Source organism: Suricata suricatta, chromosome 4, assembly GCF_006229205.1.
Source record: "Suricata suricatta isolate VVHF042 chromosome 4, meerkat_22Aug2017_6uvM2_HiC, whole genome shotgun sequence".
Classification (NCBI taxonomy): Eukaryota; Metazoa; Chordata; class Mammalia; order Carnivora; family Herpestidae; genus Suricata; species Suricata suricatta.
The window spans coordinates 62,162,900-62,189,887 of record NC_043703.1 but is presented as its reverse complement, the minus strand read 5'-3'; the positions used below and the strand labels follow the sequence as shown (position 1 = coordinate 62,189,887).

The 26,988-nt window shown below is 39.2% G+C and overlaps 1 protein-coding gene and 1 long non-coding RNA gene across 2 annotated transcripts in view; one reads left to right on the top strand and one right to left on the bottom strand.

The window, feature by feature from the left end:
* The window catches only part of FREM2 (FRAS1 related extracellular matrix 2), a 155,466-nt gene that overhangs the window by 18,391 nt on the left and 110,087 nt on the right, over positions 1-26,988 (top strand). The gene's annotated exons all lie outside the window — the stretch shown is intronic.
* Positions 7,012-25,290, bottom strand: LOC115289558. The gene is made up of 4 exons (XR_003907679.1): positions 25,178-25,290; positions 25,013-25,093; positions 8,549-8,977; positions 7,012-7,776 (listed from the first exon to the last, which is right to left on the bottom strand). It is a non-coding gene; the product is annotated as an uncharacterized LOC115289558 (long non-coding RNA).

Sequence of the window (26,988 nt, the reverse complement as noted above, 5' to 3'; positions counted from 1 at the left end):
TAGTACACAGTTGTCATTGGTATGATTCTATATTTGCTAGAGCCTATGACAACATAAAGAGAATCCCAATGCAATGTAAGAGAAGGGTCAGAGCTTTTGTGGCAAAACCTACTTGCTAAAAAGAGGTTCCCTATTTATTTATTTATTTATTTATTGAATTAGGCAACAAGCATTTTTGGAGCACCCACTGTATTTCAGGCAATTGCTGGACCCACGGAAAACAGTGGTGAACTGTAACTGTGGTGATCTTTGCCCTGAGGTTCCAATAGGTTCCGATGATAAAATTGTAGACAAATAAAACATTTATACAGTGTTTCGTGTATTAAGGAGGTTATCATTAAATCCAAGATAGAGAGGCAGCTGTTGGGAATGGCTTTTGAGAGGTGATGTTTAGGCTTACATTTAGGATGAATGAAGCTACCACCAGAAAAAGGGAGGAAGAAATGTTCCAACGGGGGAGGGGGTGGGCGCAGAGAGCAGGTGTGAAGGCACTGAGCTCCGTGTGCTCAAGGGACCGGAAGAGCATCAGGCTGCCTGGAGCCCCAGTAACAGAGCAGAGAGCCACACAGGAGGATGCTGGAGAGCCAGACTGGAGCATGATGGTGGAGAACCTTATAACCCAAGACGGTGATTTAGATTTAGTTCTGAGGCGAAGGGAACCCTGCTCCCCCATCATTTTAAAGCAAGGGAGTAACGTGTTGCAATTTATGTTTTGAGAAGATTCTTGCAGTCCTGGAGGACCCAGGTTAAGCAGCAAGGGGACAACAAGGAAACCAGTACGAGGCGGGCCCAGCAAGACAGATGTGAGCGGGAAAGAAGAGGACAGGCTTGCTGTAATTGTGGATCTCAATCTATAGGCCTTGTTGACAGATTGGATTATGGGGGGAGGGGAGGAGAACTCAAGCATAATTCTGGCTTCTTGGCTAGAAGACAGTGGTGGTACTATTCATTGAATGTTAAAGACTAGGGGGTCATAGAAAAGATTTCAGGGAGGAAATTAGGAGGTCACTTCAAACATAATAATTATGAGATGCCTTACTTTGAAATGTGTATACAGGAAGGCCAGCCTATTGACCCTGCTTATCTTCCCTTCCATCGGAGTCAGGAGCGTAGCCTTTGGAGTTAGAACTGGAACAAATATTGATTCTGCCCTTTGCAGTAACTGGTGATGTGATCCCGAGCCAAGTAACTGAATCTTTCATAGCCTCGGTTTCAGTTGTAAAATGAAACAATAGTAGTACCTGGCTAATAAGGGTCTTTTGAAGATTAAGTAAGATAATTCATGGAAATAGGATCATTCATGCGGCACACTTCCCATTGCATAGTAATGACCTTGCTGGCAGCCCCTGCGGCTTGGGAGGTTACCTCTCTGATGGATGCCAGGGCTTTTCTTCCGATTTTCCTTTCTTTCCTTTTCTTTATTTCTTGCTTCTTTCTTCTCCCTATTTCTTCCCCTTTTCTCCTTTTCTTCCTTCTGTTTTCCTCTCCATTTAACCTAAGACTTACTTTTTGCAAAGGATATCAGTATTATTGGTACTAAGAAATTAGAAGAGAAAGATGGAGGGAAAAGAATTCTATAGCTATGTTTGGTTTTCAAGTTAGAACACTTTTTATATTCTTCATGTTAATTTTGAACTAAGCTTGAAAATAGCACCCTCGGTAGTATCTTTTGGTGAAGGAAGCCTGGACACAATTCTCTTCCTTTTTGTGTCAAGAAAGCTCTGACTACATTCTTCCAGGTCGAGACAGCAGAGTACGGGCTCTCCATTTTTTTTGCTGGTTAGCTCAGTGCAGAAAGGTTTAATTATTTCGTCTTGGTAATGCCCCCACCTGCTACCTTTAACTCCACTTATGTAACTGTTAGAGGCCCAAGTGGAAAACACAGAAAACAGTGTTCTCAAGCTTAGCTCAAGAGAGCCACTTCAGAAATGGAAAATAACGTGGTAAAACTGGTCAGGAGACTTCAGAAATCCAGGAGACAGAAAACAACCATTCTGTTTTCCCATAATTCTTCTCTTTATTTTCTGTAGAAATAGACCAAAATGAAGTGCACTGCATCGTTGTTATAAAATTAAGAAAGGTGGGGTACATATAACCATTTAAGAAATTGTTATTACCCACTAAGAAAAAATTACCCTTGCTGCCTAAAGCTCAAGAGTCATTTTGTTTCACCGTGCATGTCCATCAGCTTACTAATCCAGTTAACTTTACCTGCTTCTTGAATGTCTATGGAAACAGATTCCTGCATTAACTCCAACCTAGTGATCCCATTAGAACCAGGTTGAGATTTATCTTAAATGACTAAATAGATATAAACTGCTTAAAATAATGACTGGCACAGAGAAACTGGCATGTAAATGTTGGGCACCCCCCATGATAATATAGTTTGATACCTGTGAGAGCCAGGATCCTTATCATTGCTCTTCACTGATGTGTCTTCATTGCTGATACATATCAATGTTCAATACTGTTTATTGAGCGAATGAATACATTAAAAAATTTTTTTAAGGTTTATTTATTTTTGAGAGAGAGAGAGAGTGAGTGGGGAAAAGTAAAGGGGGGGAGGGGAGACACAGAATCCGAAGCAGGCTTCAGTCTCTGAGTTGTCAGCACAGAGCCCAATGTGGGGCTTGAACTCACAAACCCTGAGATCATGACCTGAGCTGAAGTCAGGTGTTTAACTGACTGAGCCACCCAGGTGCCCCATGAATACATTTTTTCTAGTGTGATTTTTCCTAATGGATTTCTTTGTCTCTTGCCGCTTTCCCCTCTAATCCGGATATACCATTTCCATAGTTACCTAAAAATACAAATGTGATTTTTAAATTGTCTTTAAACAAACAAACAAACAAACAAAAAAACTCTACAAAAGCAAAAAAACCTGTCTTCTCATACTTTCATGGTTGATTTCTTTTTTTTTAAATGTTTTATTTATTTTTGATACAGAGAGAGACAGAGCATGAGAGGGGGAGGGGCAGAGAGAGAAGGAGACACAGAACCAGAAGCAGGCTCCAGGCTCTGAGCTAGCTGTCAGCACAGTGCCCGACGCGGGGCTCGAACCCACAAACGTGAGATCTGACCTGAGCCGAAGTTGGAGGCTTAACCGACTGAGCCACCCAGGCGCCCCCATGGTTGATTTCTTAAGATGCAAATCTGATGCCATCTTTATTTTCCAACCTTCACGTGGTGTCTTGTTAAACACAAGACAGAATCCAGACCCTCCTTGATGTACACACCGACCATGTGTGATGTATCCAGCGTACTCGGAGTCCCACACATGCCGTTATGTGTTCTGCCTTTTCTTTTCTTTCTTCTTGAATATCCTTCCTCCTGCCTCTTTAAGAGACTCAGTGCAGATATTTCTCCCTGACTTCTTCTACCCTGGTCCTTAGGGTCAGACATCACCACCTCTGCATTTCCGTAACTACTCATATTTGTATTCAGGGATGATATTCAAAATGTTTATTTATAGACCTATATGTTGATCAGTATAATAATTTAAATCATGTCGGTTGCTATATGTAAAATACAAATATATACATGTGAATGTGTATATATATATATATATATACACACACATATATAAAATTTCTTACTAAGCAATAGACATGGCAGCACAAATAATATATAGTATAATGTACAAGGCAGCTAACATACTAGGCAATGTAAAATATTAAATATGCATAAAAGTGCTCATCAAAGTGTATTGTTATACTACAAATCACTAATAATTTAAATATCTTTTATTTTTACCTCATCATTTATTTAAAGCAGCTTCCATAAGCTAAAAGACACCCTTCCTGGGCCATGATATGACATGGGATCAAACTCTTCCAGTGACTTAGCCCTTAAGTCACTTGTAGCTCCAATTGGTAGTAAACTGGTCTTTTTATAAAAAGTTTATTTATTTTGAGAATAGAGAAAGAGAGACAGAGAGAGAGAGCACAAGAGGGGAAGAGGCAGAGTGAGGGAGAAAGAGAATCCTAAGCAGACTCTGAGCTGTCAGTACAGAGCCTGATGTAGGATCCAACTTACAAATCATGAGATCATGACCTGAGTTGAGATCCAGAGTTGGATGCTTAACCAACTGAGCCACGGAGGTGCCCCTAAGAAATGCTCTTAATCTCAGTGATACTGTCCATGGTATTAAATCTACTCCCAGATTTTCCTGAGCTAATCAATTACATCCAAATTAGTTCTAAGACTTACAAATTATATGAAACTCTAATATATTCAATATCTTCATTTATACACAAAGTTACAAAAATCATTCCCCAGAAAGCAAGGTCTAATTTGGTGGAACTTGATACTTTAGGACTAGTGAGAGGCAGTGTAATATCTTGGTTAACCATATGAGCTCTTTGAAGCATTTGGGGCTTGAATCTTGATTCTGCAAAGTTTTAAATGATCTTTCTGTCTACTTGTTAATCAGCATGGATGGCATTTTCCATCTCAGTTATCAGTGTACCAGTTCAGAACATACCACTCTGTACTGCAGCCTTTTATATATGTTTGTGTTTATAAAGCTTCTCCACTGCAGGAGCTGTTTCATTTATATCTGTGTCTCCTTGTCCAGGGCTTAGTCTCTACATGGTACTTAGCAGGAGGCCAGTAAGTATTTGCAGTGAAGCCATGAATAAATACTGAACATAAATAACTGGTTACTACTTTCTCTTAAAGTTGTAGGTGGAGTTATTTCAGAAGTAAAGAGCGTAATCTAAAGGAAAATAGAATAATAGCATTGCCAATTAAAAAATTTAAAACAGGGCGCCTGGGTGGCTCAGTCGGTTAAGCCTCCGACTTCGGCTCAGGTCAGATCTCACGTTTGTGGGTTCGAGCCCCGCATCAGGCTCTGTGCTGACAGCTAGCTCAGAGCCTGGAGCCTGCTTCCGGTTCTGTGTCTCCTTCTCTCTCTGCCTCTCCCCCTCTCATGCTCTGTCTCTCTGTATCAAAAATAAATAAAACATTTAAAAAAATGTAAAACAAATGGATGCTTGTCTTTGCTTTTAAATATCTTTCAAACACACGTTTATAAACATAGACATTTCCAATATTCTTTGCATAGACTTTTTAAAAATATATTTATTGCCAAATTGGCCTATATACAACACCTTGTGCTCATCCCAACAAGTGCCCTCCTCCATGCCCATCACCCACTTTTCCCTCTCCCCCACTCCCCACCCACCCTCTGTTTGTTCTCTGTATTTAAGAGTCTTCTGTGGTTTGCCTCCTTCCCTCTCTGTAACTATTCCCCCCCTCCTTCCCCCATGGTCTTCTGTTAAGTTTATCAAGATCCACATCTGAGTGGAACCATGATATCTGGCCTTCTCTGACTGATTTATTTCACTCAGCATAATCCCTTCCATTTCCATCCACATCACTGCAAATGGCAGGATTTCATTCTTTCTCATTGCCAAGTAGTCTTCCATCGTATATATAAACCACATCTTCTTGATCCATTCATCAGTTGATGGACATTTAGGCTCTTTCCATAATTTGGCTATTGTTGAAAGTGCTGCGATGAACATTTACGGGGATATCACACTCTGTCTTGCTTATTTATTATAAGATGGAGTTTCTATGTGTATGGATATGTTTCTAGTTTACAAATCATCTAGCATTTAGACATTTTAGCTGAAATTTCTTTGACTTCTTATAATAAGCATGCTGAATCTGGCTGATTTATGTTAAGACACCTTTGAAAATAAAATGAATTTACTCCCTTATCTTCATAGACTCACTTCATTGCCCTTTTGCTACATGACTTTGACAAAGAATGGAGACAACCAGAGCCCTTCCCCGCCCCTCCCTTGTCCACCTCAAGTATGTATGTGGGAAAGGTCAACGTTCATAAAAAAAATCACCAAGTCAATTAAATGTCTATTTCATTTGGGAGAAAAGTAACCCTGTATGGGACAAAATGGATTATCAAAATACTTCATATTGGAGATTTTTCTAAATAAACGATGTTGCTAAATGGTGTGATAAAGTCAAAATATTGGAAATAAGTCCTGTTTTCAGGATGTCCATCTTTGAGTCTCTGTTTTCACCTGCTTTGTTAAATATTCACTGTGTAAATATGTAGCGAATGTGAAGACCATCTGTTATAGACACCGTATAGCATTTGGTTTTGAGAGTTCAGAGAAAGGATTGTCATTCAAGTAGAAAATTCCAAAAGTTTTCAGTCTGTTGATCAAATCACTAGTTTATTTTATTCATGTGCAGATAGTTTTAAAAACAGGTTTTCTTTATTTTCAAAATTTTAAATAGTTTTTAAACATTTTTTAAAATTAAAAATGGTCTTGGAGTTTTAAAAATTTTTTTGAATGTTTATTTGTTTTTGAGAGAAAGAGAGAGAGAGAAACAGAGAGAGAGAGACAGAGTGTGGTTAAGGAGGGACAGAGAGAGACAGGGAGGAGACACAGAATCCAAAGCAGGCTCTAGATTCTAAACTGTCAGCACACCTGAGCTGAAGTCAGATGCTTAACCGACTGAGCCACCCAGGCGCCCCTCATCTTCGAGTTTTTAAAGCAGTTTCTTCTATGAAAAAAACAAGTGAATTGAGTCCGTGTAATTACAAAACCTGGATTAAAAAGAGCACCCAACCCTTTATTTTTACTATTCACAAATATTGAGAGTAACCACAAACAGTTTTAAATACAGCAGCTACCTTGTAAATTTCTGAAACTGAATGAATTAGAAGCAGCAGGGAACACAGGGAGCATATGGTGTATACATGGGCTGTGGTTAAGGGCTCCTCTGTGATGCTGTAGAAAAACATGATTCTGACTTGTTTGGTAGTTGCTTAATCCATGGTGATTGTGTTACTTGATCCAAGTGGTTTTTTTATTTGTTTCTTTTTTTAAGTAATAGATACAACTGAATTCATGATAAGACTTCTTTGAATCTACAAGGTAGTGTAATGCAGAATCTGCCATTTTCTTACTTCTTCCCCAATGATAATGTATGCATAGAGACCTCCTTTTAGTATTTTAATGATCTTGTAGTATCTTTGTTAGAATTCAGAAAGCATTTGTATACATTTCTATTTTTATCCCATCCGTTACTTAGAGTAGGCAGGTACACACACACACACACACACACACACACACACACACACATACCTCGCTCAGGTAGGAACCTAGTATATTCCTATTTGGGACCAGTTTTATATTTTAATTAGTGAGTAACATTTTCCTGTGACTAGCTCTAAAATTAGCCCCTTAAGCAATAATATAAACAAAGACTGGAGATATTTTATTATATTCTGAATTCCTCCTAGATGGTAAATAATCTGGCATTTAATTCTGACAGTAGTTAAGGTGCTTTATCTGATGCTGCCCTTCTGTCATTGCTGTTTCTTTAATGGTATGTCTGTCCTCACAATCATCTGAACATCTTTTAGCTTCCTCCCCGCCCTCCATCCTCTAGCTAACCAGTCCGTACAACCTGCTACTTTTCATCTGCACACTTTCACTGGACTCCTTCAATGCCTTCGGTGAAAGGCATCGAGTGCCCGGAGTTGCTGAATTGTTCCAGTTGTTTCTAAACCATCCACCCCTCAGTTTCTCCAACTTAAGTTCCTCCTGAATAAAAGATTTCACAGAGGAAGTCTCTGCATTTTTAATTCATTGGGGTTTGGAGTTCACTCCGGATTTGGATTCAGAAAACTTAGGTCTAGCTCTTCACTTTGCCACCTGTTAATGGAATGAATGACAGCAGGCAAGTCCATTAACCTTTGTTAAGCTTCAAGTCCTTATGCTTCTGTTTTCCCATCTGTAAAAATGGGGACATAATTTTGATGTTGCAGTCTCTCAGCAATGTTACAAGGACAACCTGCCACAAGCAAAGTGAATGTACAATGGATTGAACCTGTGATGTATACTATTATTATTGATGTATCTTTCCATGTCATATTTTAGTCACTCAACTGCTCAGAACCTTCAATTTTCTTCCTTTATCTACTGACTAGATCATGCTAAAGGCTACACAATTACGGCCTATGCTCTGTGACCCCGACCAATGCCTGCTATCTTAACTCCTCCTGTTTACCCATTTTCTCCCTCAGATGGATTTCTCACCATTACCCCTACCTGTAACTTCACCACTCAACACATTTATTCATGCTATTCCTTTTTTAAAGTATGGTTTCCTGTTTCTCTGCTTATCATGGGAATAAACGCACAGCAGAAAGAATGCAGTCAATGGTACTGTAATCATGTTGTGTGGTGACAGATGGTAGGTACGCTTGTGGTGACATGCCTTGACATACAGACTTGTTGAATCACTATGTTGTGTACCTGAAACTAATGTAACATTGTGTGTCAACCATACTCATGGTTTTTAAATTACTTAGAAATATATATACATGATCAAAATTCTTATCAGCTTTCACCCAGCTATCCCCAGACCCCAAAACCATTAGGAAACATCTTTGAGGTCCCATAACATCAACGTAGCATATTTTCATATAGACCTTCTTCTGTATCTCCCTTCTCTTTCCCCTTTCCTCACACCCATTCCCACCTCCTTGGCTCAGGAATCTTACCTGCTGTTTCTTGTTCTCCCAACACACGCATGCGTGCACGTGCACATGCACACATACACGCACACATATGTATGCATACACGTTTTAATTAAATTCTCTTTATATTTGTTCCCAATGGTGTGCATCCAAGTAAAGAGAGCTTTGGTTGTACATGACTTTAAGTACCTCAGGTTTGGAGCCACAGCCAAGGTTTGGAAGCAGGAGGAAGGTGTGACTTGGCTGGTGGTGATGTGCTCCCCACAATCAAGGAGAGCTGCTGTGTCGGAATAGCCTCCCCGTCACGAGAAGTGTTCGAGTCCACTGACTGGCTGCTCTCAGGTGTTAAAACTGGTTGTCAGATAGGCTGAGACTTGGTTAGATATTAGCTCCAAACTTCTCGGGTTCAAGCTTCACTTGAGGAAATGATCGTTCAGATAAAGATGGCAGAATCTGTGTCATGAGAAGTATATAGACAGTCAAGAGCTTTTCCTTAAAAACATTTCCATTTTACAACCTGAAAGATTCTTACAGTGAGTTTTCATTATTGATGAAAAAAGATTTTCTTTTTACCCAACTATACATATTCATTATAAGAGAATTCACGAATGCAGAACTAAAAATAACATAAATCCTAATAATCTCACTAACCAGAGAAAATCACGATTAGCATTAGCTGTGTCTCTTGCCATATCACATGTTTTACCAAAAAAAGGGAAAAAAGGGCATCGTTCAACATACGCTAGTCTGAATCCTGGCTTTCACATTTCATAGCATGTTTTGTACATCTTCCTAGAACAGTAACTATAGATCTACAATGATTTTAATGAGAGCTTTATATTCCACCGTATAATTATATTCTATCATTTATATAAATAATTGCAGACATTTTTAGAAGTCTGTATTTTTAGGAGATGATTTATTAAATGACTTTAATGCAATTAACATGACTAATTATGGCACCCCTGCTCCAGGGTGAAGAGATATTTTTGGATCCATCTACATTCTCCACTGCTAACAGGTGGAATCAAGCTGCATTCTTGTTTCTTTGAAGAGTTGATGACACCACTGCCCCCTTAACATTCCTTTTCCCTCTGAGTGTTAATGGAAAATAAGTATGGTTTGCAATGATCTTTTGAACTTTGAATTCCTGGCATGCTTATTCAGTGCATCTACTAGCTCAGAAGTCATTTTACATCTTCCAATGATAAGCTGTACATAAACAGAGTTTCCTAGTATTTGCTAATGGCTCTTTCAATACCAGTATTTCTCCCTTTCCTTCAGTATAAAGAATTGCACTAATACATTTAAGAGATAATTTTATAAAACCTGTTAGACAATTATCTGTTAATTACATACCCTTAGTATAGACATCATTGCAAGATTTATGGTGACAGTTCAGTAGTGCACCAGCAGATAGAAAGAAGAGGTAAGGAAGAGTATGTATTGAATGCTTTCTATGTGACAAAAGAAATTTCCCAAGTCAACTCATTGAATTACTCTAAAAGCAATCAGTGATTTCTCTTATCCTCATTGTACTTAGGCAGACAGTGAAACTCAAAAAATTGAAAGAAATTTCTCAAAATTACTGTATTAATATTTTATCACTGCTGTAAAAAGTGGCCACAAACTTAGCGACTTAAAACAACACAAATTTATTGTCTTATACTTTGGAGGTCAGATTTCTAAAATGGACCTGATTGAGCCGAAATGAAAGCATGGGCAAGGTGTGTTCCTCTAGAAGGAATCTGTTTTCTTGCCTTTTCCAGTTGTTAGAGGCTACTTGCATTCCTTGGCCCATGATCCCTTCTTCCATCTGCAAAGCTAGAAGTGTGGTATCTTCAAAAAATTTCTCTAATGCTGACCTTCTGCCTCACTCATCCACTTCAAAGGATCTTTGTGGATATATGGCTCATCCAGATATTCCAGGACCATCTCCCCTTTTCACAGTTGGTTCATTAGCATGCTTAACTTAATTTGCAATCATAATTTCCCTTAGCCACTTAAACTAACATATTTACATATTCCAGGAATTAGGTTGTGGAATTCTTTGAAGAGCCATTATTCTGACTGCCAAAGCCACCCAGTTTGTAGGAAATAAGCCAAGTGATGAGTCCAACTTTGTCCATATGTTGGTGAATCCAAAGGGCATAAGATAGGTCCTCCTATACAAAAATATCTAGCTCACTGCCTGCCCTAATACTTGAAATTCTATCATTAGAGTTAGTTTCTTTGAGGCTCATATGCAAAAGTCATCAAGGGTTTCTAGGAGGTCCTCAGGAAAAGATATATCAGAAGCCTGCTGAGTATACAAGGAACATTTTAGGGGCAGAAAGGAATAATAAAAAAGGTCATTAAAAGGGGAAGTGTAATGATGTTAATTTTCTCTCTAGCCTATTACATCATTTGGCCCAGAGCTAGTCTTTAGTGGTAGGATTTCCCCATTACTTAGGGATAGAAGGCATGTACAAACAGCATTGTAACTTTTCTTTGATGTATTTTCCCTATTATGTATTTTCTCTATTCTTAATCCTTATTTACTACTATCTTGTTGATACTTGATAGTTTAACTCTAAAGAAAATCAACTGGCCCACTATCAACCAGAATTAGGATGGAGGTTTGTCCACAGAGATTGACACTAAAAGTATTGGACATTCAATTGGACAAAAATTTTTTGAATTATTAGCACATGCAAGCCACATTGCTTAAAGTTATAGGGCTTACACATGCTTCAGCAGATTAAATTGTATCTAATTTGGTGTAAATATCAACATACAAAGGTTTATAAATTCAAATCAGAGTGATCTATTAAAGAAAAATTCATACCCCTATAAAATTAGGTATCTACCCCCAGAAAGGATCTCTGAGCCTGAGCTAGAATAAGGGAAGGGTAGGGCTCTAGCCCAGAGCCTACAGGGTAGAAAGCTAAAATCCCTAGTTGAACTGGATTGCCAATTGAAGATGCTGAAAAGTGTTTTGCAAATGCTTTATGAGCCAAAACGACAGATCCTAAAGAAACAAGGACTGAGAAACCATTCAAAAGAAAGGAAGAAAGACTGAGTCTGGACAGCATGGGGTCCCTTGACCTCCATAGGGAGAAGAGGGAGATGTTTGGGTACCCAGAGGCATGGGGTCCAAAAGAAGAAGTCCCGTTTTGAAGATGCATTATTCTTCTCCTCAGTATGTATCCTGTATTATTCAGGGTATCCTTAAAAATGGAAGTAGATGAAGATATTTCTGATCATGACTTGCAATGAAAACAGATGCTGTGACTAGTAAAGTAATCGTGTGTTTGGTCTAGAAGAAAAAAAGTCTTGTTGGCTGAGAGTATATTGACGTTAAGTCCAGATGCCCCCAGACCTCGAGGAAAGTAAAATAAACTGGCAAGACATCAGAAGAAAGTCACAGAGAGCATAAGTAGGGGACAGGATGGGTGAGAGAGAGCAACCCCACACAAAGGCCCAGCCTTGGTGAAGACAGCATACAAGAAGAAGAGCAGGGATGGCCCGGGGTAGCACCTGGGGTAGAGAGAAGTGACACCAGCCAAATAGCTTCCTCCTGGGGGTTTGCTGTGGGACAGTAACAAGCTGAGCCTTACCGCAGAAGTCCTATAATCTGGACCAAGCCAAATACAAGTATATCGAAGATGACATGTGCTCTGAGACTCGTCCAAAAGGCAGATTTTTTAAAATGTTTTATTTATTTTTTGATACAGAGAGAGACAGAGCATAAGAGGGGGAGGGGCAGAGAGAGAAGGAGACAGAACCAGAAGCAGGCTCCAGGCTCTGAGCTAGCTGTCAGCACAGAGCCTGACACGGGGCTCAAACTCACGAACGTGAGATCTGATCTGAGCTGAAGTCGGAGGCTTAACCGACTGAGCCACCCAGGCACCTCCCAAAGGCAGATTAATAACATATTTTATGAAAAAGTGGTCGGCCAGGCTATGCATATTCATGCATAAAATTTTGAACCTGCAGAGGGAAAAAGTATCAACTGTTTTGTTAAGTCTAATTTCTGAGGCTAATGTAGCTCTTTATAATATTTAGCGCTGATGAATACAGTTGTTTTCATGAAATTTGCCAAAGTTTATTCTAAGGAATGTAAATTAAGCGATATTTACACTTGCGTTGCAGTGGAATAAATACAGGCTCATTATCTCCTGTGACACCAAAAGCTACTAGTGCCAGAATGTTAAATCCTGAAAATACAGTTTGAAGATGATGATAGTTTCCATCCTTCCTGCATATTACCTATGGCTTAGAGAGAATGAATTATCAAGTCTGCTCAGATATCAGAATTGCCTGGGGAGATTTAAAAAATCCAGTCCCAGGAATTGGAATCTTCAAGCTGGGACACAAACATTGATAAATATATATTTTTGTAACTCCTCAAACAGCCACCATTGCAAAACACTGATTTAGAAAAAGGTTTCAAATCCTGCCTGAAATTATGACCTCTTGTTTTAATGCTTATCTGACTGACTAAGCTAAGTCTATATTGCTCACCTTTTATCATGCATTAAAATAACCCGAAGGTTTTGTTAAAACACAGACTAATGGACCCAACCCCCAGAGCATATAATTCAGTAGGTCTAGTGTGGGGCTCGGGCAATGTCAATGATACTGATATCGGGAGAGCATTTTGAGAAACTCTGTCTTTAAAGAGATGAGGTAAAGATATTGAAGCAGAGTTTATAACTGGTAATATTTTTTCCATTTTACCATCGGTTCACATGACCTCAGAGATTCAGTCTGTGACCCAGAGTTCATGTCAAACACAAGATTTCAAGTGCTTTATATTAGTCATTTCTGACAATCTGTTGAAGAAGAGGTTTGCAAAATTTTGGGCTGAATGTTGAAAATTTTAAGCTTTGAAGTATTCAAAACCTAGCTGGACATACCTGGGGAGGTGCCCCACAGCCAATTAGTTTATTCATCTTAAATGAGTTCTTATTTGTGTCTGACACGCAGTAAGCACTATGTAGAGCTTGCTACTGCCTGCATATCTTTTTTATTTTGTCAATTATTAGAAGAAGAAATATTTGAAAATACTGAATTAAATAAGACATTTGAAATCCTTCCCCTGCTCCTATTTACATAAAAAAAATGCCCATTGTTAGCTTTTGGTGAATTCGGGTAAGGAATGGGGAGAAAAAACTTTCGGTTAAGAAATGTGTGGAAAGAGGGGCACCTGGGTGGCTCAGTCAGTTAGGCATCTGACTTTAGCTCTGGTCACGATCTCGCTGTCCATGAGTTCAAGCCCCATGTCGGGTTCTGTGCTGACATCTTGGATCCTGGAGCCTGCTTTGGATTTTGTGTCTCCCTCTCTCTCTCTGCCCCCCACCTCAAAAGTAAATAAACATTAAAAAAAATGTGTGAAAAGAATTTTCAGGATCCTTGCTGTGTATGAGTTGTGATGTAATTATACCTTCACTAGCTCCTAAGGAGAATTTCAGTAAAGACCACTATTTGTTGGCCTTTCTATATCTGTCCCTCCTCAGCTGGGATTCTAGGAGAGGACTAATCCCTGATGCCCGAACGCATCCATTGTAGGAAGGGAGCTGACTCGGTTACAGCATCTCCAATGGTACTGCTGTGTACCACCCTGGGAGAACTGAGGAACATAACTGTTCACATCTCTTCCTGTAGGGCTGGAATCCAGACAGTGCTCCAAGCACTTTGTAGTTAACAGCTTAATTTTCACAACTGTCCTAAGAGTAGAGTCTATTATTTATTCTCATGGTTTACAAGCGACAACACTAAGGTACAACCAAGTAACTTGCCCAAGGTCAACAGTAAGTAGTAGAGGCAGCATGCACACCAAGGGCTGTGGAATCCATGTATGTATTTGCTCTAACACCGTGCTCATTATAGTTCTGCTGTTTCTGGAGGTAGGCTGGTGTTTCTTTCAGATTTACTTAGTCGCTGAGTCAGATGACCCAGTGCATCCAGGCTCAACGATTGTCCCTTCGATTGCTATTCCTTCTGTCCTACGTGTCACATAGTATCTAGAACTCGTGGGGGATGGTAATGGGAGGAGTAAGAAGGAATGGCAGACAGATGGAAAGTCAGCCCCACTTACAGGAAAGAACCAAACTTGGCTAATGTTTGCTCTAAACCTTATGCATTATCTCACTTCATTCTCATCAGAACACTCTAAGATAAAATATTTTAGAATTTAAAGACACAGAGTTTCAGAAAGGTAAAGTAATTTAACCAAGACCCCACAACCAGCCTGTGACAGTTAGAATTCACACTAGAGGTAGAGTATTGGGTTCCAGAGCACAACTTTAGAGGTGTTGAATATTATCATTTGTGAGATTAAACAACCAATGGTAATAAAGCAATTTGGTTTGGCGTTTTCAATTAATTTTTTAATGTTTTATTTACTTTTTAGAGAGATAGCATGAGTGGGAGTGGGGAAGGGACAGAGAGAGGGAACGGGGAACAGAAGATCTGTAATGGGCTCTCTGCTGACAGCAGCGAGCCTGATGTAGCTCGAACTCACAAACCGGGATATCGTGACCTGAGCTGAAGTCAGACGCTCGACTGACTGAGCCACCCAGTGCCCCAATTTTTTTAAATTTAAACAACGGAAAATTATTTTCTCACAATTTTGGTGAGAAGTCCAAGATCAAGGTGCCAACCAGTTCAGTTCCTGGTGAGAGCCCTCTTCCTGGATTGTGGATAGCCATATTCTCACTATGTCCTCACATGGCCTTTCCCCAGTGCATGTGCATCAAGACCCAAAGAGATCTCTCTTTCTGCTCTGATAAAGCCACTCATTCTATCAAGAGGGCCCACTCTCATGACCTCATCTGACTTCACCGTCCTCTCAAAGGCCCCATCTCCAAATGTCATCACACTAGGGCTTAGAGCTTCAACATCGGAGTGAGGGGAAGGCACAACACTTCATCCCATAATAGAGAGTTCCTACGAAATAGCTCTCCCAGAAACCTCTAACATAGCGGGTTGCTTATGGAGGATTTGGGGACTTTAGTTCCAGTCATCATCATTTCCTTCTTGAAGACCCAGCAAATACTGTGCATCCTTTTGGATACTCCTATATACATGGCAGAGACCCAGGAAAAGTGAGTAACTCCCAATTTAGTGTTTTTTTTTACATAAAATACAAATTATCCTTATAACAGCAGCATCGTGAGGGGTGCGTGGGTGGCTCAGTCGGTTAAACATCCGACTTCAGCTCAGGTCATGTTCTCACTGTTCGTTTCGAGCCCCACGCTGGGCTCTGTGTTGACAGCCCAGAGCCTGGAGTCTGCTTTGGATCCTGTGTCTCCCTCTCCTTCTGCCCCTTCTCTGCTCTCTGAATCTCTCTCTCACTCTCAAAAAATAAATAAACATTTAAAAAATAATAAAAATAATAATAAGAGCATCGATACTTGTGTCTACCAGGACCTTTTCTGTTGAAAGTGATCAAAAAAAAATTGAAATTTCCTTAAGCCAAAAATAAAAGTATTTGGTCATGTAATTAAGAGACCAGGAGAGGCTGACTGCAGGGGTGATTAGATGTGACACTGAGGACCTGGTGTCTTTCTGTTTCTCAGTTTGACTCAGCTTACCTTTGCTGGTTGGTTGGGAGGGGTAGTCCCATCAGCCGCGAGGCCCCAGACATCAGAGCATTGAAAGTATAGTCAGTACCGGTTTGGAGGTATGAATCTATAAATAGTATCTATCGTGTGTATAGTGGGGGAAGGGACGGGACAGGAGCAATTGAAGAAAGGTTGAGAACTATTCACTATCACGGACGCCTTTGGTAAATGCTGGAAAATGCATCGAAAGAAAGGTTAGAAATATGTTTTTTCCTTTATTGTTTTCTTTGCCTTCACTAGTAAAGACCATGGTCGCAGGGAGCTCAAAAAAATTGCAGCTGCTTCTCCCTACCCCACCCTGTTGCCCAAACTGTTCTTATGTGATGTTTTAGCATTGGCATATGATTGTGGGTGGAGGAAATAGAAATATTTACCCATTATGCTTATAATGAACTTACAGCTGTTCCTGCACCTTAATTTTGAATCTGATAGATGTTTCTAAAAGAGTTAAGTGGTGATTGAGTTAATCGGCAAAACGTCTGCCAAGTTGCTAGGTATTTTAATTAAAACAGTTGAAATGAAAGGTGGTGATTGTCAGGCCTGAGAAAGTAAGATTCTTTACTGACTTTAATTAAGGTGCAAAGAAGGTATTGTTTTAATTCCCCAAAGCTTATTAGAGGTAGTTTTTATGCCTTAGATATCATTTCAACTGTCCTCGACCAGAAATTTCATCTATTGCACCAAAGCACCTCTAAATCATAGGTATTTAGGTCTTAAGATGTGAGTCTAAGACAGAAATCTTTACTCTATCATCAATATAAGTAAATTTAAAGGGATCTCCCTCGGTAACGTATCATTCTATTCATTTATTTTAAATGTTTTGAAAAATACAGATCAACACTCTGCTCTTCAAATGCATTTGAAAACTTTTCTTTTGTACATAAAATATTACGGGACACTTGAGGGCAGGGACCATGGCTGTTTACCAGCACCTGGCATAGCTTGCAGAGTAAGTTACTAGTAACATGTAAATTACAATGGCTGCATTTATTATGTGCGTAATAATTATTGCCACTTCCTCATACTTTCTTGCCCTATAAAGCATCTCAATATCCTCCTTTTTTCAGACCTGTTTTGCTTCTGCCAATTATTTCATAATTTTATTAGGTAATTTTGTGATGGAAAAAACAGAACAATTCACAACTATAAAATTAACTATATTCTTCTTCAATTTAATTACTAGTTAATTCAAGCTCATTATGGGAGCATGGCTTAGGCATAGGCAATTATACAACAGTAACATTGCCAAAACGCTCAAGAAAGTCATATTTAACCTTCCAGATATATTTTGGACATATTGTTGGCCCATTTCTTGGATGAAGAAAGTGAGTTTTAGATTATACTTAGATTCACATAAATAGTTATGGTATGAGAGAAGCTTTGCCCTGAAGAGCACAGGAGACGATAAATAATGCAGAGTATTATGTATTATTTTTTTTCTCCCTAGTGGCTTTCTGAATCTCTGAGAAGGACCAGGCAGGGCACCTTTTGTCTTTGGCAGGACTCCCACTGTCATCATTTTTACCAGGCAGGATGAGTACTGCAGGTATTATACAATGAGCATGTTCTCCATTTGGGTTATTCAGAAGGTCACATAACAGGGAACAGAAGCCTTGTGACTTAGAAGGACCATCCACAGGGACACCCCCCACATCCTTTCCATGAATATGTTCTCTGAAATGCCCAGCTCATGAGATACTCCGTATAGAGTTTCATAGTCAAATATATTTTGAAAATGCTGCTTACTTTATCCCCCTCCCAACAAGTCACAGAGTTTGAAAGTCCTGAGACAATAAAACCTTCACTCAGAATTTCCCATACCCATTTGATCACAGACATTTTCTTTTGTCAGGTGATACCAAAGAACGTAGCTCATGATGCACACTATGGGATCGAATGATCAGGGTTTTGTGCATATGTTACTTTCCGTCTGCTAATTTGTTTATGAAGTGATAATATGATAAGAATTTATATGTCATCCTTGAAACATATTGTCACATTGTTGTCCAAAAAGAATATGAATTTGTCATAGCGTCAGGAATATAACAGCAGGGGCGCCTGGGTGGCTCAGTCGGTTAAGCCTCTGACTTCAGCTCAGGTCATGATCTCACTGTTCTTGGGTTTGAGCCCCGCGTCAGGCTCTGTGCTGACAGCTGGCTCAGAGCCTAGAGCCTGTCTTCAGATTCTGTGTCTCCCTCTCTCTCTCTGACCCTCCCCTGCTCGTGCTGTCTCTCTCTCTCTCTCTCTCTCTCTCTCTCTCTCAAAAATAAATAAAACATTAAAAAAAACAAATTTTTAAATTAAAAAATTTAAAAAGGAATATAACAGCATATCATTTCTATTACTCCAACATCACCAGGATTGTGATTTTTATTGTTTTTCTTTCTTTTACATTTGCCCTCTTTTTTTTTTTTTAACTTTTAATTTTAATTCCAGGTAGTTAACATGCAGTGTGATGTTCGTTTCAGGAGTACCACAGAGTACTCTGGCACTCATACTATGCCTGGCGTTATCAGACGTGCACTCCTTAATCCCCATCACTTATCTGACCCATTCCCCCACACCCCTCCCCTCTGGGAACCATCAGTTTGTTCTCTATAGTTAAGAGTCTATGCTTTACTTTCTTTCATTCTGTCTTTCTTTTCCTTGGCTTGTTTTGTTTCTTAAATTCCACATATGAGTGAAATCATATGGTATTTGTCATTCTTTGACTTATCTTGCTTAGCATTATAATCCCTAGCTCCTTCCATATTATTGCAAATGGTAAGATTTCATATATATATACACACACGTATATATACATATATATATCACATCTTTATCCATCCATCAGTTAATCAATTGATGGACACTTGAGTTATTTCCATGAGATTATGAGTTTTAAATTTTATGTCACTAATCACTAAGTTCTTGGTCACACTAGGAATTTGGACTACTTTTATTTCCAGCATCTTGAGTCTAATGAAAGGACTTGGATTAATTCTCAGTGAACTCTCTCTACCAAAGAACACTTCTTTAAAGACCCTATATACTCACTTGTGAGTGACATATTACTACAAATACAGCATGTGTGATACATGGGCTGAGGCTTTCTTTAGACACCTGCATAAGTGCAATATGTGGGCTCTGTCATCCCTGCAAGTTTAACATCTGTGGTCAAACAATGGTTACATTGTTTTCAAAGGTGCATGATTATAGAGTATTTAAAATTGTGCCTCATATAATGATTAGCAATATCAGGAGGAATGAGAGTCCTATTTTGAATCTGGCAGTAAACATAAAGTGTCTTACGTTGGCTAACTATGGTTTATCCAGATTTGTTAAATGATAAAACAGAGACAACAATCAGAATAAAGTTACAAGTCTATGAAGTAGATAAATGAAGAGAGTTAAAACATGAGCAACTCAACCCCCCACTAATTATAGGATAGTTGTTCAGGAGTGATAAAGGGAAGTCATGATGGCCAAGATTTTGGAAAGAGTATTAGGACACTGCCTTTGCCTAGTGTTGAAAAAACCACGATCCCATTGTTTGGCGCATCTCACGGCAGCTCTGGGTCAGTTGCAAGGTAAAAACGTGTTTGCCCTAATTGGAATTTTAAATTTTTCTGTTGTACTGTCTCAGTGTGTTTATGGTTCATTTGTCTTTAAAAAAGAGAATGTGGGGGGATGGATTTGTATACATTTAACTTATTTATAAAGGATATTTCTTTTTGTTTATTAAGTGATTCTCTCTGCTAACCATTATTCCGTGGCAGAATTGGAAATGGAACCTGAACACTGAATATTTAGGATCTCTCCAGGGCAGGTGATTAATAAAGGCACTCCTGTGCTTGACAGGGGGGCTTCTGTGAGCCTTGCTTTTCTATCAGCGCGAATCAGTGTCTTGTTCTGGGAGAAAGGAGAGCTGGGTTGCTGGAGGTTCTCATTAAGACTTGGCACTTTCTTGGAAAGAGTTGCAAGAAGAAACTAAAAGAATTATACCTGACCTATTCCTCAGGCAGCTCAGCCTCACTCCCCACCCTCCCCCTAACCCGTTATTTGCACCTATGTGTTTTGAGATGTGTTCATAGTTTCCCTTACGAGACAAAAACCCTTTTACGGAACTGTGATTTGTCATCTAGATAAGGCTTCTCCCCTTCATTTTATAGGTGCCTGTAAGATGAGAGAAATGGCCAGAAATATTATTGTTCGTAGATTTTAAAAGCCTCAAAGACACAATTTTTTCTTCAAGTTTTAAAGTGTGAAGCCTCCCTCAAACAACACCAAAATGGCTATGAAAGTTTTTTTATGCAAATAAATTTTTCATCAATTTTTCTTCTCCACAGTTCTTACCTATGTCTTTGCTGAGAAATACTAATGCTCTTATGAATATTGTTTAAATGAAGGAATCCACAGTTTTCTTTCTGAATTTAAATTTAAATGTAAAGCTCAAAGCTTAGCATTCAATTTCAATTTCTTTAGCAGTGCGCTATTCAAAATCATATATTAAAATAAAGTACTCTCCATAAAGGAGACAAGAAAAAAAACCTTTACGAAGACCTTGAGAGTCTCTATTAACTTCTAGAAAATGTAGCCATGGATAAAATAAAGAATTTCTGCTCAACTGATTTTATTTTACTCAGTAAGTATTTTAGGTATTAAATCAGGAAAATTATAGTGACTAAGACATACAAAGTAAATGACTAAGATTATTCTTAGATAAATTGACTTTAAGAACAACATATAGGTGAGCCTGGATGACTCAGTTAGTTACGTGTCTGACTTCAGCTCAGGTCATGATCTCACAGTTCGTGGGTTCGAGCCCCACGTCAGGCTCTGTGCTGACAGCTCAGAGCCTGGAGCCTGCTTTGATTATGTGTCTCCCTCTCCCTCTGCCCCGCCCCTGCTTGTTCTCTGTTGCTCTCTCAAAAATAAATAAACATTTAAAAAACAAAACAGCATTTAGATGTTATTGGATGGGGTGGGTTGTATTCCAGAAATTATAAGAGGCCAGTGTAAAGTAGGGAAGGAGCAAGCCCTCTGTTAGATGCCTCAGCTTGTCACATGGTCCTTCCAGGTCATTACTGAAAGACTGTATGATTTGTTATCTAGCCAGGATACTTTTGAAGAGTTAAAAGGACACTAACCACACTGGACACCAAGATAACTGATACAAACCTAAAGAGTCCTGGACAGATAGAAAAGAATGGCCAACCTACATATTATGTATTCTCACAAGAAGAAAAGAAAATTCTTCAATAACCACATTTCATCATTATTTTGTTGTTCAAGGCTCTGGAAAGCAATTCTGAAATGAACAGACAGGCTTGCTCTCCTGGATCTTACCCATACTGCCAGTTACAAAATAAAATATTTGCTGAGGAGTGCCTGGGTGGTTCAGTTGGTTAAGTGTCCGACTTTGGCTCAGGTTATGATATCACAGTCATGATCTCATAGTGCATGGGTTCAAGCCCCATGTCAGGCTCTGTGCTGACAGTCCAGAGCCTGTACCCGATTTCAGATTCTATGTCTCCCTCTCTCTCTGTTCCTCCCCTGCTCTGGCTCTCTGGCTCTCTCTGTCAAAAATAAGTAAACATTTTTAAAAATTAAAATATTTGCCCAAAACAGAGTGATTTACAAATAGATGACCTCAGTCAACAGCTATTGTTCATGTCCATAAGATAACGTACGTCTATATATACAAATATACAAATATGTGTTATTTGTACATATTACATGTCATATATATATTTATATGAAGACATATACATACACATATATAACTTTAAGTGTGCAGGAGAAACTAAGAAAATAATTACACTGGATGTGAAAAGAGATCCCACGAATTAAAAGCATTTGATACATCTGATATAAAGCAAATGATTCTGACTTTTTATTTTTAGATGTGTCATGTAGAGCTTTGATATGTTAAAACAGTTCATGCCACCAGTTACTTCATATTCAGTTAAAATGGCGACTGCAAAAGACATGTGGGGTATGTTCAAATGCATTATCCTTTTCATTTTGAAGCATGTAATAGTAAAGGTGCATAAAGTCTAAGCTTCCTTAAGATCCTCTTTAAAGAATATAATTAAGTTGCACAAAATTTCATGTCTTAGCAACCCTTTAGAGTAGAAAATTTTTAATATTATTTGCTCTTAGATATTTAATATGAAGACTCCAAATAGATCAGGACTTAGCAAGTCATGTTCCCCATCAGATTTTGCCAGTGTTCATTACAATATGTGATTTTCACTCAATAAATTAATGTAGTTATCAAAGCCATTATTATCAAAGTGTACTATCTGTCCATTGAACAAGTGTCTATTAATTCTCAATGCAAGCGAGGCTTTATGCTAGGCTCTAGGTGGTGATTCCAAGGTCGCCGTGACCTGGCTCCTGCTGGGATGGGTGTAGATGGGGGGAAAGGACTGACGCTGGAGTCCAACAGACCCGGATTCAAATTCCACAGGTTACCTGCAGTGTCTCTGGGGCTGCAGACCTTCTGGAATATCTCTGAAGCTCGCCAAAAAAACTCATGAAGGTGGAAGTTCAGAAAGGAAGAAATCATCAAGCAAGACTAACAACAGAGGTTAATAGGGAATTAATGAAAGAATTGCCAAAGTTCTGTGGAAATTCAGTACTAACTACGTGTGTAGAGAAGACTACTGAACATGGTTTGGGAAACTTCAAGTTGAATTTAAGAGCTGAAAAGTGGGGGAAGGGAGTCCACACTGGCTTGGCAAACAGTAAAACATGTTATTGTATTATTGGGATACAGCTTCAGTAACTGAAAATGGATAAAGAGTAGTTGGGGTACAAGTGACACAGAAAGTCTTCGACAAGGGAAGTGTGAGGGAGGCTTCATCATGGAGTATTTGAGTTACGTAGACAGAGGCTGGCAGCAGATGACAGGAGAACTGTATGCCAGTTGAGAGCCTCATCCAGCAAAGAGCAAGGGGTCTCAAGGTCTAGACTAACAGGTGGGAGCCAACGAGGGAAAGTGTTTTCAGGGGATGGCGGTAGAACCACCAGCCTCTGTGGGGCACTGAGGAGTAGGGGATGGACCAGCGTGTCCTTCTCATACCCTGGGGAGTAGGCACTGGGGACGGAGGGACCTCTGCTGCAGGGACTGTGAGGACAGTGGTGTTTTCGGAGAATGGGCAGATTCGTCAAAACAAGACAGTGGAGGACCACACAGAAGCTCACGCGCACAGAAATGAGTGCGTACTAGAACAGAAGTGAAAACAGCACAACCCATTTTATGAAATCTTACTTCTCCTAGCATCTCCAATAATCATTTTTTATTCTTTTCTTTTTGTTAAGACGTTGGCTGCAGCCCACCCACTGAAATGATTTCATTAAACACTAACAAACGTGCTAGGAAAACATTGTAGTAGACGATTTTTCTTGTAATAAAACGAAAGAGTTTTTAAGGATCTTTACCTACGGCAAGTGATTGGAACAAAGACAGTCATTCTGCAGTTCTAATTCCTTTCTTTTGTTTCACGATCTTAAAAATTATTGGACAAAATACCACTGATATTTATACTCTGGAAGCATAAGCTACCTGGACTTGACCAAATGTCTGATACAGAACTATTTTTAATGTTCAATTAACAATAAAAATGAATCCCAATCCAGGAAAAGTAACTCAGCTAAATAAATATTTAGGTAGCCTAATAAACAGGTTGTATACATTAATGCAGGAAATAAATCATTTGCATAATAAATTATTATGGTTTTCTAAAAAAGCCATCCTTAAGAAAACAAACCAAGTAAAATTAATCTGTCCTAAAAGTAGTTTTGATTTGTAAAAATAGAGTGTGTTACCCTGGTTTTTTTTCAATAAAAACATGTTTACTGAGCTTTACATATCCAACATGCATTTTTTAACCTGGCAAGAGGAATAGGCTGATATGAGAAAGGAGAGGCTAGATAAATTAGTAGAAAGAAATGTATTTCTTTTGCAACTATAAGGTCTTTTATGTACATAACCAACTAAAAGATTTTTCCTTAACCCTGGAGCTTTTGTGATTAAATTATTGTTTGTACACATTGTAAAACAAAAGTTCTCAAATTTTTTAGATCTAGAACCTCTTTCACTCTGAAAAACTTCTCAAAGATCTCAAAGAGCTTTTCTTAGGGATGTATCTATTGATATGTACCATAATTTAAGCTCAAAAAACCTTTTCTTAAACATTTTTTAATGTTTATTTCTGAGAAAGAAAGAGCATGAGCGAGGAGGGGCAGACAGGGAGGGAGACACAGCATTAGAAACAGGCTCCAGGTTCTGAGCTGTCAGCACAGAGCCCCAAGCAGAGCTAGAACTTATAAACTGCAAGATCATGACCGGAGCTGAAGTTGGATGCTTAACCCACTGAGCCACCCATGCTCCCCAGAGCTGAGAAAACCTTTAAGTGTTCATGTATTAATTCATTTAAATATAAAAATAATGTACCCATAAAATATTAAGTTTCTATCAAAAATAACTATGTGATCCTGAATAAAAATCGTAGTGAGCAGACTGGCATTGCTGTGCAGTTTTAGGTCTCTCTTTAATGTCTGACTTCTAGAAGGTAGCTGGATTCTCAGATCCGATTCTGCATTCAATCTGTGGTGATACTGTCATTCTGATTACAGTACATTAAGAAAACCTAGCCTCACTAATTACCCTTTGGTGAAGAATTTCAATATCTTCACACTGTATACAGTAATTAGAAACTGAGACACACCTTTATGTATAAACAGCTAATCCTTATAATCCAAATTATGAACGTGCCCCTTAGTTTAGAAATTATGTGGGCGAATTTAGATTCGCCGAGATCTACAACAGCAACATACACCCTCGTCATGGCTACGTTTGAAAGTGAAGTTCATTAAAGGAAGGAATTACCTGCTCTCTTCGGTGGTTTTCTCTGATTATATCTGTGAAAAAGATATCCCTTCCTTTGTCAGTTCATTTTCAGTTTTTATTCTGAGTACAGAAAAAATTCATTTATCAAAAGTCATTACTTGTCATCACAAGGAATTGTAGTAAGAGGTTTTAAAAAGTGCTTACTAAGGAACTACTCAGGACACTTCAGTCGTGGTTGCCAAACTGCTTAATGCACAATTGTGAAGAGTCCAAAACTGTTTCCGTTAGTCCGAGAGGGAGCGAGTCTTAGAGTTGAGTTTCTATTATCAGAAACACTGCTCAGGCCGATGAGCGTTGGTGGAGCGTTGGGGAGCTGAGCGCCTGCACAATGACGTCACACCTACTGCTCTTCTGCGTCCCCATCTGGGCAGGCATCTCCACCCGCATTTCGGGTCCAGGGGATGAAGAGAGGAAACTGGGGGTTAGGTCACTTGCCCCTCTCACAGGCACAGAGATGAAAGACTTAATGCAAACATTGGAGTCCTCCTTTCTCCAGGGAACAGGGAGGAGCCGTCAGTGGGAGGACAGAGCATCCAGAACGTGGGTCCCTGTAGCTGCCTGAAGCCACATCGGTATATTCTAAGGGCCCCCCCCCCCCGCCCACTGCCGTGTTTATCCAGTCAAGCTTTCCTTTGCCTCAGAGGTTCACTTAATGATACAAGAGATCTCAAACCTTGAAAGATAATTTTTAACTAGAAAGTAACCTATTTGTAAGAATGATTTGGAGCAAGTGGTTCTAACTGGCTTAGGTTTTCTGGCCGTAGGGTGCTATGAAACTGTTCCAAAAAGAAACTAAAGGGCCTCACGGTAGATCGTGGAAACAGGGGTCGGGAGACTGATGTATGAAGGGAACCTTCTCAAAAGTGTCATGATTTTGTTCACTGGTAGGTCTTCCACTCTGTAACCAGGAGTGGGCATTGTTTATGAAAAGCTAAAAAAAAAAAAGGTATATAGTTTATTATAATATGTTGTGTGATTTCAACATATGAAACCCCTTTGATATTTCACAATGAAATATTTCCATGTTTTACACCTTTTGCCCAAATGTTTAAGACAGTATGTTCTCTCCATCCACTGTTAGGTATGCAACCTGATATTATATAGGAAGCCTGTTTTGAACATGGCTTATGAGACAAACGGATCCATAGATTCTTGGTAAACCTCAACCATTAGGAAGACAAAACTTAGACTAACTAGATACTCCTAGTGTAAGTAAATATTGAAAAGCCATCATGGAAAGAAATTTATATTGATTTTAAAAACCAACATATTTCCCTATGATGAAAATCCCATTGGGGTGCCTAGATGGCCCAGCTGGTTAAGCGTCTGACTCTCGGTTTCAGCTCAGGTCAAGATCTCATGGTTTTTGAGTTCCACCCCACATTGGGCTCCTTGCTGACAGTGTAAAGCCTGCTTGGGATTCTCTCTGCCCGCCTCTCTCTCTCATTCTCTCTCTCAAAATAAATAAATAAACTTGGAAAGAGAAAGAAAGAAGGGTAGAAAGAAAGAAAGAGGGAGAGAGGAAGGAACAGGAAGGAAGGAAGGAAGGAACAAGGGAGGGAAGGGAAGGAGGGAGGGAGAGAGGGAGGGAGGGAGGAAGAGAAAGAAACAACTCCCATTAACCAGCACATAGTGTTAACTTTTCACAGAAGACATACAGATAGGGAACTTACTTATGAACTGTTTCATTTTTGTGCCTGCTTCCGTATTCTTTTTTATTAGTTTTCTCTCTGACCTCTTACTTTTAGTGGACTCTGTATTTGGCAATCTCTTCCAGCTCAAATGTCCTTACTCTCTTTTTTATTTAAACTAAGTCCTCTTTGTCTTTGAAGATTTGGCTTCAGCATAGTCTTTGGAAAACCATTAATGACTTAGGTGAAACAACTTCTTTATGCTCCCCATGCCATAAGAGTCTTTGGTGAGAGAGAGAGAGAGAGAGAGAGAGAGAGAGAGAG